Source organism: Neofelis nebulosa, chromosome 7 (assembly GCF_028018385.1).
Source record: "Neofelis nebulosa isolate mNeoNeb1 chromosome 7, mNeoNeb1.pri, whole genome shotgun sequence".
Lineage (NCBI taxonomy): Eukaryota > Metazoa > Chordata > Mammalia > Carnivora > Felidae > Neofelis > Neofelis nebulosa.
In genome coordinates, this window is record NC_080788.1 from 87,605,915 (window position 1) to 87,623,106 (window position 17,192).

The 17,192-nt window shown below is 33.6% G+C and overlaps 1 protein-coding gene across 4 annotated transcripts in view; it reads left to right on the plus strand.

Annotated features, from left to right (window-relative positions):
- The window catches only part of MIPOL1 (mirror-image polydactyly 1), a 316,534-nt gene that overhangs the window by 284,164 nt on the left and 15,178 nt on the right, over positions 1–17,192 (plus strand). The window lies entirely within an intron of this gene.

The following is a 17,192-nucleotide window of genomic DNA, read 5'->3' on the forward strand; positions in this document are numbered from 1 at the left end:
AAAGAGACCAAAATCAGGGTTTATATTTACACTTACTGATTTCATTGCTTCTGTTTGAGGATTTTCAATTTATAATGTCTGTTAATGTCATCCTTTAATATTTTCTTGAAGCTCACTTGATAGGATAAATATATATTACCATTCTCAAGGATGAATCGATCTAATTAAAAATTTAGGCCAAAATATTTTATACTTGAAATAGAACTTTTTTCCCACCCTTTTCAGAGAATGCAAAGAGACATTTTTAGTACAAAGGAAGCCTTTGAACTTTGATGTTGTCTAAAATTACACTTTTGCTACTTTGTGTCTGATTTTCTAAGATTTTACAAATTCCTAATAATTGCTTATATATTAAAAGGTAATGCATTATATTCTAACTGGTTACTTATGCTTCCATAAGTGAATCTTACTCTGAATTAAAAGATGGTATATTTTTTAGAATAAATTGCATTCTTAGATTTGGTTAACCCTTTATAGTTTATAAAATTTAAGCTTTATTATCCAAAATAAGCTTAACATATGAATTTAAATAACTCATTAATAGCTTTCATATTTCTACTACTTGTGAAATAAATATAATTAGTAACTCTCTATGCCTAATACTTTTATCTAATAAGTGACACTAACGTATAATAAATGAAAGCACTAGAATTGAAAGTTAGAGGGGAGGCACCTTAGTATCTTGCAGAAGTATCAGTGAACTAACAGGACCCTTGGTTGTCATTAACTGGGTATGTAGAAGCCATTAAATTGTGTTCCTTCTCAGAATCCCCATCTGGAAGGTAGAACTGATACACTTCCAAATGTGGCTGTGAGGATCAAATATGATGCATGTGCATAAAAGTATTTTGAAAAGTATAATGCACTCTATAAATGTAAGCCATTGACTGAAAAATATCTTCTACTCATATTACGCATTTCAAATAAAAAGTTATAATCACCTTTTTGGAACTGGAAATAGTGAGAAAAATAATAAATTTTAGCCTCAGAGACAGAAAGTAAATACCATGTAACTTTGGAAGAAGAGATTCTTCACATAGATCTTAGAAACTGGAAGTAAAAAGGATTCTATGCATTCTCATACATTACTGGGTAGAATGCAAAATGGTAAAAACCCTGTGAAGGAGAATTTGATAATATCTAACAAAATTACATATGCACTTATTCTTTGACTAAGGAAAATTGCTTCTCAGAATCTATCCTGAATATATATCTCTATGAATATGAAACAACATAGGGATTACAGGATTCTTTCTAACAGCAAACAGAAGTAATCCAGATAGAGTAGTTGAATAAACTATGACATAGTTACATAGTGGAATACAATGCAGCTGTAGAGAGAGAGAAAGGAAGATGTCTATAAACTGCTACTGAGTGATTTCAGGGCATATTACTAACTGAAAAAAATCAAGTACTTATAATATTCTACCTTTTGTGTGAAAAATAGGAATAAAAGGAATAGGAAGGATAAACCAGAAACTAATGAAAATTGTTAACCTTTGGAGGTAGATTGGAAAGGTTTCCACTGACCAAATTTGGCACAATTTATGCATCAGTAGAAAACTGTATTTGATTATAGAATATTTTTCACATTTTTAAAAAAATGTTTTTTGTTTATTTTTGATCGAGAGAGAGAGAGGAAGGAGAGAGAAAGGGATACACAGAATCTGAAGCAGGCTCCAGGCTCTGAGCTGTCATCACAGAGCTTGACATGGGGCTCAAACTCATGAACTGTAAGATCATGACCTGAGCCAAAGTCGGACACTTAACCAACTGAACCACCCAGGTGCCCCTGAATATTTTTCACATTTTAAAGTCTATAGATACACATAAAAAAAGATGGAAGATGAAAAGGGAGAAGGGGTTTTTTTTAATGTTTATTTATTTTTGAGAGACAGAAACAGAGCATGAGCGGGTGAGGTGCAGAGGGAGAGGGAGACACAGAATCCAAAGCAGGCTCTAGGCTCTGAGCTGTCAGCACAGAGCCCCATGTGGGGCTTGAACCCACAAACCGTGAGATCATGACCTGAGCTGAAGTCAGACTGACTGAGCCACCCAGGTGCCCCTGAAGAAGTTCTTTTTTTACAAAAGAATGACAGTCCATAAATGTAGATAAAATGTTAGAAAGTCATCACCTTATAACCCCCAGGCTGATTAATTCAAGCAAAGGCCATCCATCAGTCATACAAAGAGTTAAAAGTAGCTACTTTAGCGCTAGAATCAGGCAGTCTAGTTTGGGGAAAATTACTTAGCATATGCGAAGGAGACCTTAAAAATCAGGAAAAGCTTAAACATGGGGATTTAGGATGTCAGGCACCTTCTTCAAACAATATTTAGGGATTTGTATTGAAATTCACTTTAGAAATTTCTCTTACTCAAATATTCCATGCTTATGTAAGTGATAGCAGATAGACCTAAACCATTCAACCTTTTATCAAAACTCATCATTTAAAGAAATTCACTACAATATAAAGTTGTTTTGCCTTAGGAATTTTATCCATATTATAGTAGGTACTAATCATTTCTTCATTTAAATTTTGGTATTTTGTTTATAATAAAATTTTTATGTTAACTTTGATTTTTTTAAATACTGATTGAAATATTATTTACCTTGATGACTGAGGGTTTTTTTTAATACTCCCTTAAATTTTTCACCTGAATTGAGTGCCTCCCTCACCTCACCCTAGTTCTAGCCCTGAATACTCTATAAAAGATGAAAAAGACACTGCTGGAGGAAAAAAAGAAAACACTCCTGGTTTACCCTTATTCAAAAAAATAATAATGAAAACCTACTAAGTTACCTTAGCTTGTGTGATTTCTACTGACTGGTGTTTCATGTTCAGAAATGACAGTTGTATTGTGGAGCTGAACAAGTATGGTTCTTCCACCCTTGGGAATTTCACCACATTTTTAATTGTGCACTCTCCAGAGTGTCTACCACTGTCTGACTTTATGTTTCTTACATCATGGTCATTACCCATACCACCTCTGTCAACCGTTAACTTTGTCTTCATTTCGATCGTCTGTGTAGATCAGTCGTCATACCTATCAATAGTAAGGTGGTCCGGATTACATTCTAGACCCTAAATGTTGATTTCAATTTGAGAATGTATGGTTTTTATGAATCAGACATAAAGCAGGTAGAGAAAATTACTGTGACGATGCTAGCTTAATAAGTTGAATATTACTTTTACTTTGTAGGCCCCTGGCTTAGTCTGAAGTTTGAAGGTGCATTGAATATTATCTCTACTAGACTCCCAAAGGATGTTGCCAGTCTTTTGAATTAAAACTTGAATAAGGTTGATTTGTATTCCCTGTTAATCAAAATTTGAAATGTTGACATTAGAAAATTTCATTCAGTGCTAATTATATATGACTTTTATGAAAGTTAGGAAGGAAAGAATCCTACATTTTAAAGTTTAGTATCAGTCTAAAGCCCTGTGAAAACAATAGTGAGTAGCTTAATAAGCCATCTTAATAAGATGCCTTAATAAAACTAACCAGTTATTCTAGCTTGCTGTGTTTCACTTGGCAGTATGAAAATCAGTGACTCGCTTCCTCCATCATTAATTGAAACTTTTCTGGGTTTAAAATGATGAAAAACCTCAGCAGTGTTACAGCAGTGTTTCCTAGCCTTTCTTGACTCTTGAATCCCTTTGGTAGTAATAGACATTCTCTAGGTAGAATTGTGAGTATCCCTTTTGGTTGATAGAAGAAAAAGAAGTTAATTTGCATTGATTTATAATTTTATTTAAGTGCAATCTTTAATATTCATAATATGTAACACCACATGGTATTTGACTTACTTCAACCATATAAGAAAAAACATAATTTATTAAGTTTTTTTGTGGTGTATTGTTTGGTTTAGACACTATAAATACATATTAAAAAGTAAATTAAAATTTAGTAACATTAAATAATTGCTTGTGAGATTATATTTGGAATTCTTAACATTTTACTTTTATTTATTTTTTTAACATTTTACTTTTAAAAAGGAAGTAATAGAGTTTCTTAGCCTCTTAGCCTCTGTTTGCTGGAATATATCCACAAATAGCACATTATAGATATTTTGGTCTTTACTTCAATGTAGCTAAAGATTAATTAAGTTTAATTATTCCAATATTTCTTGTCCTTTTTTTTTTTTAAGTAACAGCTACTAAATAAGGTGATATGAGAACACAATTTCAAGAGCTGGTGAAGAGAATAGATAAATCTTACAGATTTCTCATTATATCCACATTAATTTGTGTTTCAGCATCAATGTACTTTCTGCGTCCTCTGAGTATTTAGAGGTCCATTAATGGTGGAAATTAAACAATTTACAAGTGAGAAAGAAAAATATAGTAAAAAACAACATGTTGACCAGCTGTGTTCAACGGAATGATTAACCACCTAAGATATTGAGTTGTGAACATGCTATGCTGATTTTTGCTTAACCTCCACCTTGCTCATTCATATCCAGTCACAAGTTATCAAAGTAATCCATCTTAAAAGCCAAAATAAAATAACAATGAGCAAAAAATGTTTAATAATAATTTTATGCTTTTACTTCAAAAATGGAAGTCAGAACAGACATCACCACCTTTGACTACATGATCTCCTATGAATTTTTAAATTACAAAAGGAAAAAATGATGCTTTAGAGAATTTTGTTATATAGTTTTGCACACCTTTTTTACTCATCAATTTTAACACACTATATTGTTCAAAGGACATTTATTTTCTCAAAAATACATTTTTTAATGTTCATTTTTGAGGAAGAGACACAGAGCATGAGTGGGGGAGGGGCAGAGAGAAGGGGAGACACAGAATCTGAAGCAATAATCATAATCTGAGCTGTCAGCACAGAGCCCCACATGGGGCTCAAACTCACGAACCCTAAGATCATGACCTGTGAGGAAGTCAGACAACTGACTGAGCCACCCAGGTGCCCCTTTCAAAAATACATTTTAAAATACTTCATTTGTTAACCACCCCCCCCCAACACATATAAAGTGAAATAAATTACCTGAATGAGTTAAATTAGGATATAAATTATTGAAAGAAAAAAATCATTTCCTGGAAAAAGTGTGTGTTCGAGCATATTAAATAAATGTTAATGGTTTCTTTACATATTTTCAAATAAGAGAACATTTTTCAAAAAAGAAAATTTAATAGTTTGTTATAGAAACTGTATGTTTTTAAAAATTAAGTAAAGGGGCGCCTGGGTGGCTCAGTCGGTTAAGCGACTTCAGCTCAGGTCACGATCTCATGGTCCATGAGTTCGAGCCCCACGTCAGGCTCTGGGCTGATGGCTCAGAGCCTGGAGCCTGCTTCCGATTCTGTGTCTCCCTCTCTCTCTGCCCCTCCCCCGTTCATGCTCTGTCTCTCTCTGTCTCAAAAATAAATAAACGTTAAAAAAAAATTAAGTAAATATTTTTCTCATCATGAGCAAAGCATACAACTCTTAAGACCTGATGTGCTTATGTTGGCTGACTTAATAAACATTAATCTTTGCTAGTCCAGCTCTACCTTTTATCTTTCCTGTGCCAACACTCTGATTTTGCTCTGAAGTATTCTACAACTTGCTGTTATATGATATTAGCCAGAGAGCTAGCTTTTCCAGTTTTCTGAGTATGCTTAGTATATTCTGTAACTAATAAATCAATAAAACCTTTTGTAATGTACAAACTCCTATCTCTATGAAGCAATTATAAGCAAACTGTAAATGAACACATGAGTCCAAGAAAGGTATGTTGTGATTATATTGACTCTGAAAACATTTGTTTTTCATAGAATACAACATTTATTGTTAGGTATAAATTGATCATAGTGTTGCTCATAATTTTTTGAATAATAAATCCAGTGGGTAGTAAAACAATAAAAATGTTTATATCATAAGAATACATTTTAATTACTCTGAAGAGCTACATGTTAGTGGTATCTTTGAACAAATTAATAAATATGAATCATATTTCTTATTTAGAGAATGAAACTGAGACCTGTTAATAAAATTTTTATCCTTAGTAATTGAATTTTATATTGGCTTCATACATTTTCTGTATCATATTATGATAGCAAAAATGCATTAAAAACTTTTTTTTTAATGTTTATTCTTGAGAGAGAGAGAGAGAGTTCATGCATGATAAGGGGGTGGGCAGAGAGAGAGGGAGACAGAATCGAAGCAGGCCCCAGGCTCTGAGCTGGCAGCACAGAGCCCAATGCGGGGCTCCAACCCGCGAGGCATGAGATCGTGACCAGAGCCAAAGTCGGACGCTCAACTGACTGAGCCACCCAGGTGCCTCTGCATTAAAAACTTCAAATAAAAAATTTTTAAATAACATTTAAGCAACAATTTAAATACAAGAAAATCTACGTTGACTAGGTAAGTGTGTGTAGAAGGGAATAAGATGAAAGCATTGAAGAATTTATGTAGCAGTCATGTCATCTTGCTCATTTTTAAATAATTCCTGCTTAATGTAATGTTTCATTACTCAGTGAAATTTGATCAAGTCTTAAGATTGTACTTCCATGATCAAACATAGCTTTGGTACTGTTTTCCTGATAGATTTTATCACATTCAGTAGTAGCCCTTTGACTACTAGCAGTTGTTTGTATTTATCATTGATTTAATTGATGTAGAGGTCCTAATTAGTTATTATAAAGTGAAAACCTAGATATAAACCTTTATGGTTGGGTTGGTTGAGGAGGTAAATAGATGAGTTATGATAGCCATGCCAAATATAAATATTAAACTTTTTTCAGATCTCAAAATCTAATGTGTTTCATTCTAAATAAAAAAGGTGAAAGAGGAGAACATTCCTAATGGATGAAAGGCCATGATTTAAATATTTTCCCAATTATAATTATAACATCAGGATCTTGAACAATTTTATTCAGGTATTTATTCAACAAATATTTTTTAAACAATTACTATGTGTCACACAGTGACACTGTTAGAGGAAGAAGCTGGGACCAAAAGTATAAATGGACACTGGCCAGGGGAAAACCTTCCATGTGGAAGCAAAGCAAAGAACTTGGCACCTTTGATACACTGAAGGAAGATCTTTGCAGCCGGATGATAGCTTGGACCATAAAAGGAGGATAGAGTAGTATGTAGAGTCAGATCTTAAAGAACGTTGGCACCCTTGTTAAGGTTTTTTCTGTTAGTTTCCATTTTTAAACTTTCTTTTCCAAGCAGTTTCCATTTTTAAACTTGATAGATTATAATCAGGGGACATGTTCTCATTTGCATTTTTACAAGATTGAAAGGCTGCTGTGTGAAGGATAATCTGTAATGGGACAGGTGTAGAAGTAAGGAGACTCATTAGGAAAGAATGAGAAATTGTAGTGACTTGGACCAGAGGAGTGTCCTTGGAGATAGAGAGAAGAGGGACTTGAGAGCTACATGCCCTGTAGGCAGTAGACTTTCTGGATGGGATGCAGGGTGTCAAGGAAAACTCCCAAATTTTTGTCTTGAGCAACCTGATAGATGGAAATACTATTTACTAGAATTGGAAAAACTAGAGGAAGAACAGAGTTGAAGTGAAAAGACATTTTTAACAAGTTTAATTTGAGTAGTATGTGAGACACCAAGTAGATATTTATATTGATAACTTTATTTCTCAAAGAAGGATTTAACAGAACTTCAAATTGTTAGTATGTCCATTTGACTAAATATTTGGGATTTATATTAGTTATATTATTACAAATTCTAATGAAAAGAGGATAACCTTTCATGTTCTCTTTTATGATAATCATACCATTAAGCTATATGAGGCCAGATGCACCATCCTGTGATGTGTTTGATGTCTACAATACCAGGCATGATCCAAGAACATGAATTAGTATATTTTTCCTTCCAGTAGAATAGATCATTTTTATCTGAAAGTTTGCATTGAACCATCTTGCCAAGAATTAGTTTAGGTTTTAAAATTCTGTCATTCACATGTATGTATCAGTATTTTTGTGCCAGAAATCTTTGCTATATGCATTTCCTGCTAATAATGAACTTGTATCATATTAAAAGATATAATGGATACACATTAACCAGACAGGTATATAATTGGAAACCATAATTTTATGTTACATTTTGTTTCAGAACAAAAAATGTTTTGCTTTTGAGATTTATATTAGTTATCTGTTGCTGGTAACAAATTACCCCAAAACTTAGTGGCTTAAAACAGTTATTTCACAGTTTCTGTGGGTCAGGAATCTCAGTGCAGCTTTGCTGGGTCCTCTGACTCTGGGTCTCTCACAAGGCTGCATCATCTTAAGGCCTGACTGATAAAGATCTACTTTCTGGATGACTCATATGGCTATTGTCAGGATTAAGTTCTCACAAACTTTTAAACTACTAGACTATGGTGTCGGTTCTTCTCACACTCAACACATCAAGGCCTTTGGTTCCTTGCTATGTGGGCCTCTCCATAAAGCATCTCACTACATAGCAGGCAGCTTTATCCAAATGAACAAGCAAGGGGACGAGAGGGAAAGAGAGTAAGTTAGCTGAATGGAACTCACAGCCTTTTTGTTACCTAGTCACTGAAGTAATATCCCATCATTTTCACCATATTCTGTTCATTAAAAGCAAGTCAGTAGGTCCAGTCCACACTACTGGGGAGGGGATTACACAGTGGTGTGAATACCAGGAGGCAGGGATCATTGGGAGTCATGTCAGAAGCTGCCTCTCACAAAGTTTTTTAAAAGTTAAGTTACTTTTATAGGGTCTTATGTAGCTGAAAATTGGTGGCCTGTAAGACATCCAGTTAATCATATTACCTCATGAGCAGTGACAGTTGTGGGAAAATGCACAACCACAATCTGACCTTAGGATACCATCACAATCCTCTGAAAATCTACAAGATCCTGTCTAAAGAAACCAAAGGTCATGATGGGGTCAAAACTTCTAAAGAAACCAAAGCCTGAGCCAAAATTAAGTACCAAGAATCATGCATATTCAGAAACTAATAGATCATGAACAGGGTAGTCAGTAGGATCCGTCTGTGGTGCTCTCAGTTCTGGATAGCTTCCCACTTACAAATTTCAGTTTTAAAACTCTAAGTGCAGCTAGCTAATGTAAGAAACAAGGAAGGAGGAATTAGTGTTTTACTTCTTTTAGATGAATATGAATACAGAGAATCTGAGTCAAGATTTAAGCCAGCCCTACTAGTAAAAGTGAGAAGAATAAAATAATGGGCCAAGGCTCGGGGGAAGCGCTCAGCTGTGGTAAATGTAGCAAACCAGTCAATATTATTTGAATGTATGTTGAACTGTAGCAGTTTTTATTGGCACTTCAAATCTGTATTGATGCTATTAATGATGATAAGCGTAGTTTAAAAATTCAATAGCCAGTGGAAATTCAGCAAAAAAATAAGTTAGCAAATATGTGTTTAAACACGGAAGCTTATGTGTAAATTAAACGTAATAATTAACATGAAAGAGTACCAAAAATAAGTTCAGATAATAATAAGCATGATTATTACCACATAAGAAATGTTAGTGAATGGACAAAATATTTTTGGTAATAGAAGACTAAAAAGGGTTTGAAATAATGAATGAGAGTAGTGCCTGCACTTTTCTATGTACCTTGAGTTGTGTGAAGGTACTTAGAAAATGTTTTGAAACTGTATTTCTTCTGTTCTGCAGTTCAAATGTCATTTCAATCAAGTATGTACTGCTCATCAAGCATTGAGGTAGACACTGGGTATCTACCCAGTGGAAATCACTGGTAAATAAGATTAAAGACAGCAGCACCTGCTATCACTGAGTTTACAATCTAGAAAAGAATATTGACAAGTAAACATTAATTATAATAGGAAAAATGTATGGTACTGGAGGGACACTAGGAAAACTCGGGTCAGTCAGGGAAGGTTTTATACTTGTAAAAAAAGTATGCATATTCTGTTAACTCTGTGGGTTATGTTTCTAGGAGTCTTGATTACCAGTTAGAAGAATGTGCCATAGAAAATGGTATCAAATTGAAGATTCAACCTCTTCCCTAAAATATGATTGGGAAATATCAAAATGCTATCGTATATGTACAATATTCACCTACTAAAGAAATAACACAGTACCTAATTGGATCCACATCCGTCATTTAAAGCCCTTGGGAATATGTGTGTTTCGGAATTGAGAATTTCTCAAAAATCATAAAGGCAATATGTATATGTAACACCAACTGTTCTAGAGATGCACAATGTAAGCAAACACATGAATATTTCTGCAGTGAAGTATATGAATTGTCACTCTCGATCAGGTTTTCCTGCTACCTGAGTTTGCAGAAAACTTATAAAAGTATTTTGGCTTTTAAGAGCTTTATGAATTTTGGAATTGTACATTAAAGGATTAACAGCCTCCTTTTCCATAAAAAGGTAGTTGGACTTGGTAAATTAACAATAAGGATGCCTGGTGAAAATTTTACACTATTGTTATGCCTATGATACCAGTCATTCATTGAAATTAAGGGGAAAGATCTCACCCACTCCTCATTGATGGTATGTTGACTGTCTCTCAGTAGTGGGGAGCATCAACGGGAAAAAGTAGACGATATTCATATGGTTTCTTTACCACAGTATGTCTAAGAGATTATGGCACATCAAAAGCTGTTTAAGTTTTAGGGACAAAGGAATCACAAAAGAATGAGAACTACTTTAAGTAGGAATTTTGATAACTTTATTGAATATTAGCCTCTCCAAACTAATATTTATGCCAACGCTCTGGTCAGGGTAGTGTTGCATATATGCTGCTTTATAATACCAGTAGATATAATAACTTAATGGATTAGTCTGAGTTTATTTTGAGGAACTTTTCATAGGGGAACTTTTTATATTTCAACATTTTCTCCAAAACTTTATTTCATTATAACGTTTTTTTCCAGACTTTCATAAGTCAGTTAAGTTCCATGTTTAGCGAGATGCATAACCACCTATTAGTTGGGTTAAATAAAAAGAAAAAAATCAAATACCACACATTAAAAGATTTTTTGAAAGAGGGATTTGTGGTTTTATTTGGAAAAGATGTCCTTTTATTACAGGCTCCAGCCAGCTTTTGAGGGATGGGCCACTAAAGGAGAGGACAAACTAGAAACAATTAAAACTATTTTTAGAGCATCAGGTTTTCATTGAAGCCCAAATACAAGCTGTTTTGACCTTCTCCCTAAAGACTTTTTTCCTCACAATTCCTGTGAATGTGATCACTGTTTTAAGCAAAGCATTTTGCCTGTCATAAATAAAAACCTATACTGATGTATGCAAGAAAATGAAGTCAAATTTGTGTAGTTTCAGTGCTAAAAAAAATAACTATGAAATCATAGTCTCTAAAACATTCTCACTTCCTTACATACTTTCAAATATATAAGCACTGATGGTTAATTTTTGGCCAGTGCAAAACATTATAAAATTATAATTTTAATCTTTAAAAAATTGCTTTATGTATACATCTTTTACCAACTAGAGTGCAAATTCTGTGAGAAGAGAATCTGGGTTTGCTTATTTGTTTGTTTGTTTAAATCTGTTAACAAACAATGTTACAAATGAGTAGCCTTCTTTAAACATATTTATATAGTTTTTCAATTTTAACAAAATTCCTAAAAAATGAAAAACTTAAGTTTCAAGAAAGTGTGCCATTTTAATTCTAAGTATTGCCAAATTGTTCTTTTAAAAAGTTAAATCAACAACGCATAATTTATAAGAATGCTGATTCCACAATTTTCACTACTATTTTGTATTATTAAGGTTTCTAATCTTCCAATCTGAAAGATGAAAAATTACATCTCATTTCAATGTGTACTTTGATGATGAATAAAGTTAAGTAGCTTTTTATATTTTTATTTACAATATATTTTTATTTGAACTGCCTGTTCTAGACTTTTCCCATTTTTGTATTGTATTATTTATTGATTTTTAAGACCTCTTAAGATAGTAAATAAATCAGCTTTTTATTAAATGTACTGTAAACATTTTTCCCCATTTCAGACTTCGCTTACATTATATTTTTCAAGAGAAAAGTTATGTTTTGGTTTGTTTTACTGACAGTGTCAGGTTTGTTAAATTGTGGTATCATCTGATAACTAAGGCAGCTTGCCTTCTCTTGAGTTGCTTATTTGAGGTTTTTTTATTATTATTACTTATTATCTGACTAGAAAAAGTACTAGAAATATTTATAAATTTTTTTTAATGTTTATTTCTGAGAGAGAGGGAGAGAGAGAGAGACAGTGTGCGAGTAGGGGAGGTGCAGAGAGAGAAGGAGACACAGAACTGAAGCTGGCTCCAGGCTCCGAGCTGTCAACCCAGAGCCTGACACCAGGCTCGAACTCACAGACCCGTGAGATCATGACCTGAGCTGAAGTCAGCTGCCCAACCAACTCAGCCAGCCAGGCGCCCCTAGAAATATTTATAAACGTGATCTTTGTGTTCTTTTTTTTTTCTTCTAAACAAAAGGTTGTTTTTATTAATTGGCAGCCCAATGGGTTTTTATACCTTAATACTAATTCAGGTTGGTTTATCTTCACAAATAAGCTATTTAGTCATGTTCTTCAGCCATAAATCTCCCCTTCCAAAGTAAATATCCTGCATAGATAGAACAAACAGGATCAAAACACAATAGAAAGCTTGAATGCTTAGGTGCTGGATTGGCTTCATTTGTATGTGGGAGATGAAAGGAAAGTACCTGAGAGAGCCTTTACTGTGTAAGGAAATCTGTCTCTTTCAATTCAAATCATTGTTTTAAATATTGTGAATACTTAAAGTTGTATAGCCTTGATGTATGATGTTAAAAAAACAACAGAATAAATAATTCTTCCATGTTTGTATAGCATATGTCCCCTTAATTTATTTTTCTGGGCAATTTCTTGCTATGAGAAATACAATGATAAAACTTGAATAATATACATACTGAATATAAATACTTTACAGCCACATAGAACTTTTAAGTTCTCTGTCAGTCTCATGGAATTCCTACATCTGGGGAGAGTTCAGCAAAAAATTAGAATGGGAAGAGAGAGAAAGAGGTTATATTTCTGTCTTTTAAATGCCCTCTTGTTCACTTTAGTAGTTATGTACATGTGTTCATCTTTACCAAGAGATGTATTAATTAATATTGTTTTGATAGGCCAAATATTTTAAAAATGCTTTTTAATCACAAATATGTTTTTCAAATTACTGAAACAATTTACATTAATTCCTGAAAAAATTTTAAATATCACTAAGCACTCTGGTTTCTCTTCAGATCATAAAAACATTTTGCCTTTTAAGTATCACCAGGCAACTTGGCATTCTTACAAAATGTTTTCGTATATCACATACAATTTTATAATCTAATTCACTTAATATATGATGAATAACTTTATGTCATTATAATCTTTTACTATGTAGTTTAAATGGCTTTAAATCTATTGTATGATTGTATCATAATTTATTTAACCCATTACTGTTACTGTTGAGTTGCTTTAAAATACTGCTGCAGTGGACAGATTTGCAGCTAAATATTTGCACATATCTGCAATTACTGCGTGGGACACAGATTCCTGGAAGTGGAATTATGAGTTAAAAAATACTTAGAATTGCTAGAAAAGGTTTTAATTAATTAGAAAAACAATTAGACTATAGAAGTGCCATCTGAAGAACTGCAGATTTTAAATCTCTTCGGGTATGTGAAAAAAAGAGAAATATGGTGCTGAGTGTTTCATAGTGGATAGATAACGTTTCATCTTGTCCTCTAATTATAAAATACATTACCATAAATACTTTCTGTTGTAAGAATGACCTAACTTTGGGGCTCCTGGGTGGCTCAGTCGGTTAAGCGTCCGACTTCAGCTCAGGTCATGATCTCGCGGTCTGTGAGTTCGAGCCCCGCGTCGGGCTCTGTGCTGACAGCTCAGAGCCTGGAGCCTGCTTCAGATTCTGTGTCTCCCTCTCTCTCTGACCCTCCCCCATTCATGCTCTGTCTCTCTCTGTCTCAAAAATAAACAAAAACATTAAAAAATTTTAAAAAAAAAGAATGACCTAACTTGTAAAAGCTGTATATTAAAAGTATATACAGTGATAGCAGGAATTTAACTTGAATGTATTACTTATGGTACAAGAACCGAGGCAATTTTTTCAAACTTTCTAGCCTTTTTTAATAACGGCTTTTTTCATAGCTGTCAAAGACACTGGCACATAATAGAGCAGAATGATGTGAAGCCATAAAAGGCAGAGTGTGTGTCCCATCAAAGAGCTGCCTTACAGTAGTTCAGATTGAGAAAGTTTAGACAGGAGTTAATAGCTTGTTTTGAGGATTGTAAGTCATCTACTGTTCTCAGTAAGCATGTCAAAATAGTGGACCAGCACTTGTGACAGGTTAATATAAATGATTTAAGACTTTGGGTGTATGTATATAGCATTAGAAGCACGCTGCCTATGAAAATTTTTTGGCAAAAAGGTAACAATTATGAGTAAGATGAACTCTTTTCAACTGTTGCTTTACAGCTGGCAATACCTTTTCACCTCTCCATTTATTTCATTGTAAGCACAAATAGAAAAATTTCATGGTCTGACTACATAGTACCTGGAATTAAAGATATATTCTCTCTTCTTGAAAAGATACGGGATCTTAGGTATAAATGGGGGGGGGGACAAATTTGGATTTTATTTTCATTTGTTACTTTTATTACAAGATACAGAGAAAGACTGTAAAAACTCACACACACACACACACACACCAGTGTATCATGTACTTAGCACTCTTTTAAATTTGATGGAATAAATAAACAGTATGCCATAAGGCTCTTGCCCATAAGAAGTTTAGGGCATTGTTGTTTGCTTGTTTCCGAATACTGTTGCAGTGAACACACTTCTAGCTAAAAACTTTAGGCACAAATTCCTGGAAGCGGAATTGTTGGGTTCAAGAGTATATGACATCTTGTATCTGTATATAATGCTAGTAATATATTTAAAAATATATATATGTATATATTGCCTTGTTTTTTTAAATTATTTTATAGTATAGAATGGAACTAAATAACCTATTAATTGTTCAGGGCAGGTAGTACAGGGAGAGGGAAGGCCTCCAGGAAATTGAACTTGGCCTCTAGAATGGGTGACGTATGAATAAGTGGAGAAGAAAGAGAGTGTAGAAGAGGAGAAACAGCACAAATGAAGCAAAGGTACACCTGTGAATGTATTATATAAGAGGAGATAGTTTAGAAGTCAGCCTGGCAGGAATGCCCCATCCTGTGGGATTATATCGGATAGGCGAGGTGAGTTGAATTACTATGCAAAGGCAGATTTCAGGGGTTAGGGAATAAGAAACTAACGTGGAGTTTTGAAAGCAGCAAAGGTCACTTGAAAGAAATAGCATTTTAGGAATATCAGGCTCACTTAGCACTGGGGAAGATTAATTGAAGCAGTATGGTTTTAGAAGTCAGAGTACCAGCTAAGGAGCAACGGTAATAATATAATAACAGACAACTGATGTGCTGTTATAGGCTGGTAGCAATGAGAATGGGAGAAAAGGATTCATTCATATCAGAAACACTATAGAGAAAAACTGTGATCTGGTGACTAAAGAGATGTGAAGGGTAAAGAAGTAGTCGGTATTTTAAGATTTTCTGCCTAAGAGATAGGAACAACACAGTGCCATCAATAGGATGTCTTTTAGTTCAATGCTAAGAACTAATTTCATTTTCTTTTTGTATAACCCTAACTTATAAACTTATGAGAAAAAATATTAAGTTGAGTTTGAGAACACTACTGTCAGATGGCAGATATAAAACTCATCAAAATTGGCTTCCAGAAACTGAAGAGCAAAAGAAGGGAAGGCTTCTAAGGATTCTTCTCAAGGAATAATAGAAATACCCATGAGAATGTCTTTGGAATGATAGCTATTTAGATTATATAACTCTATTTCCCAGGTAATTAAACTCTTTCTGTGGAGTTTAGTGCTAAAAGTCAGAATGTCCAAAGTTATTCTGAATGATAAAGATTATTCTGAAGAGCTGTATCTCAAGCCATTCAAAGAGAGGCCAAATGTCAAGGCTGTGGTTTGAGGCGTCATTCTTCAAAAGGCAATAGGTAACTCCTCTACTGGGCAAACAGCAGATTATTTCCTGAGGTGATATCATTGGTGATATCTGAATTATCTGAAGCAGGCTGGTGGGTGAATACTTAAAAGTCCAGATATAAGCAGCTGAGAGCAGCATATAGAAAGAATTTTTAGAATTATTTTATTTAAAAAGGCACATGATGAGGATAGCTATTAGCCAAGATTTACAGCAGTAATTCATTCCTATCATCTAGGTTATTTATTCAAAGAAATATTTCTACCAAATTTAGGTAACAAAATACATACCAGAAGATGTAAACACTACCATATTGTCCAAACCTAAACTAAACTGAGGAAAAATAACAAATTATAATTCATGTATCATGCCTTATAGAATATCTGAAAAACCTTTAGGATTTTATCAGAAAGCAGGTTTGAGGCTCTTTTCTTCACAGTCAGATGAGAATTGCTCTCCAATTAAGATAGAAGAATAGTTTTCATTGGCTTTACAAGTGGCTCTCGGGTACTTAGTTAATCATAATTATAAGTCCTTATTTATTATCTTTGCTGCCAAATGTATGGTAGTTTCTAGAATACAAAAATCTATGTATTGTTAACAGTGCAAATACTGTAAATCTAAAGGAAATCATATGAAAAATCTATCTTGGTGATTACTCACTCTAAATAAATTAGAACATAAGTATAATTCACATTTAAGACCTTTGTAACTCGGTCCCTGAAGCAGTTTGCTAATGTCCTGTCAGCTGTGTCCCTATGTCACTAACATACTACCAATGAATAATCTAGATACTGAGAATAAAGCCCATTAATCCCTAATACTAACACTTTAACACATATAAGAAAGATGTATGTGATTTAATTTCAAGTCTTTTATGGTGCTTGAAAAGTATTAACTGTGAAGTGAATGGATATTAAAGAATGGAAATTACATTTACAAGTGGCATAATAAAAATCAGAAAGAAATGAAACTCAGTCAGAAATGCTCATCTTTCTATGCCTCCAGAATTCTTTATCTATAAAGAATATATATATCTATAGACATAGATATATAAATATATAGATATCTATCTCTCTCTATATATATATATTTGGAATAGACACTGTTTTTGAGATGAAAATACAAACTTCTTTTACATATGTAGTATTAATCTTTATAGCATCTTCCCTTTT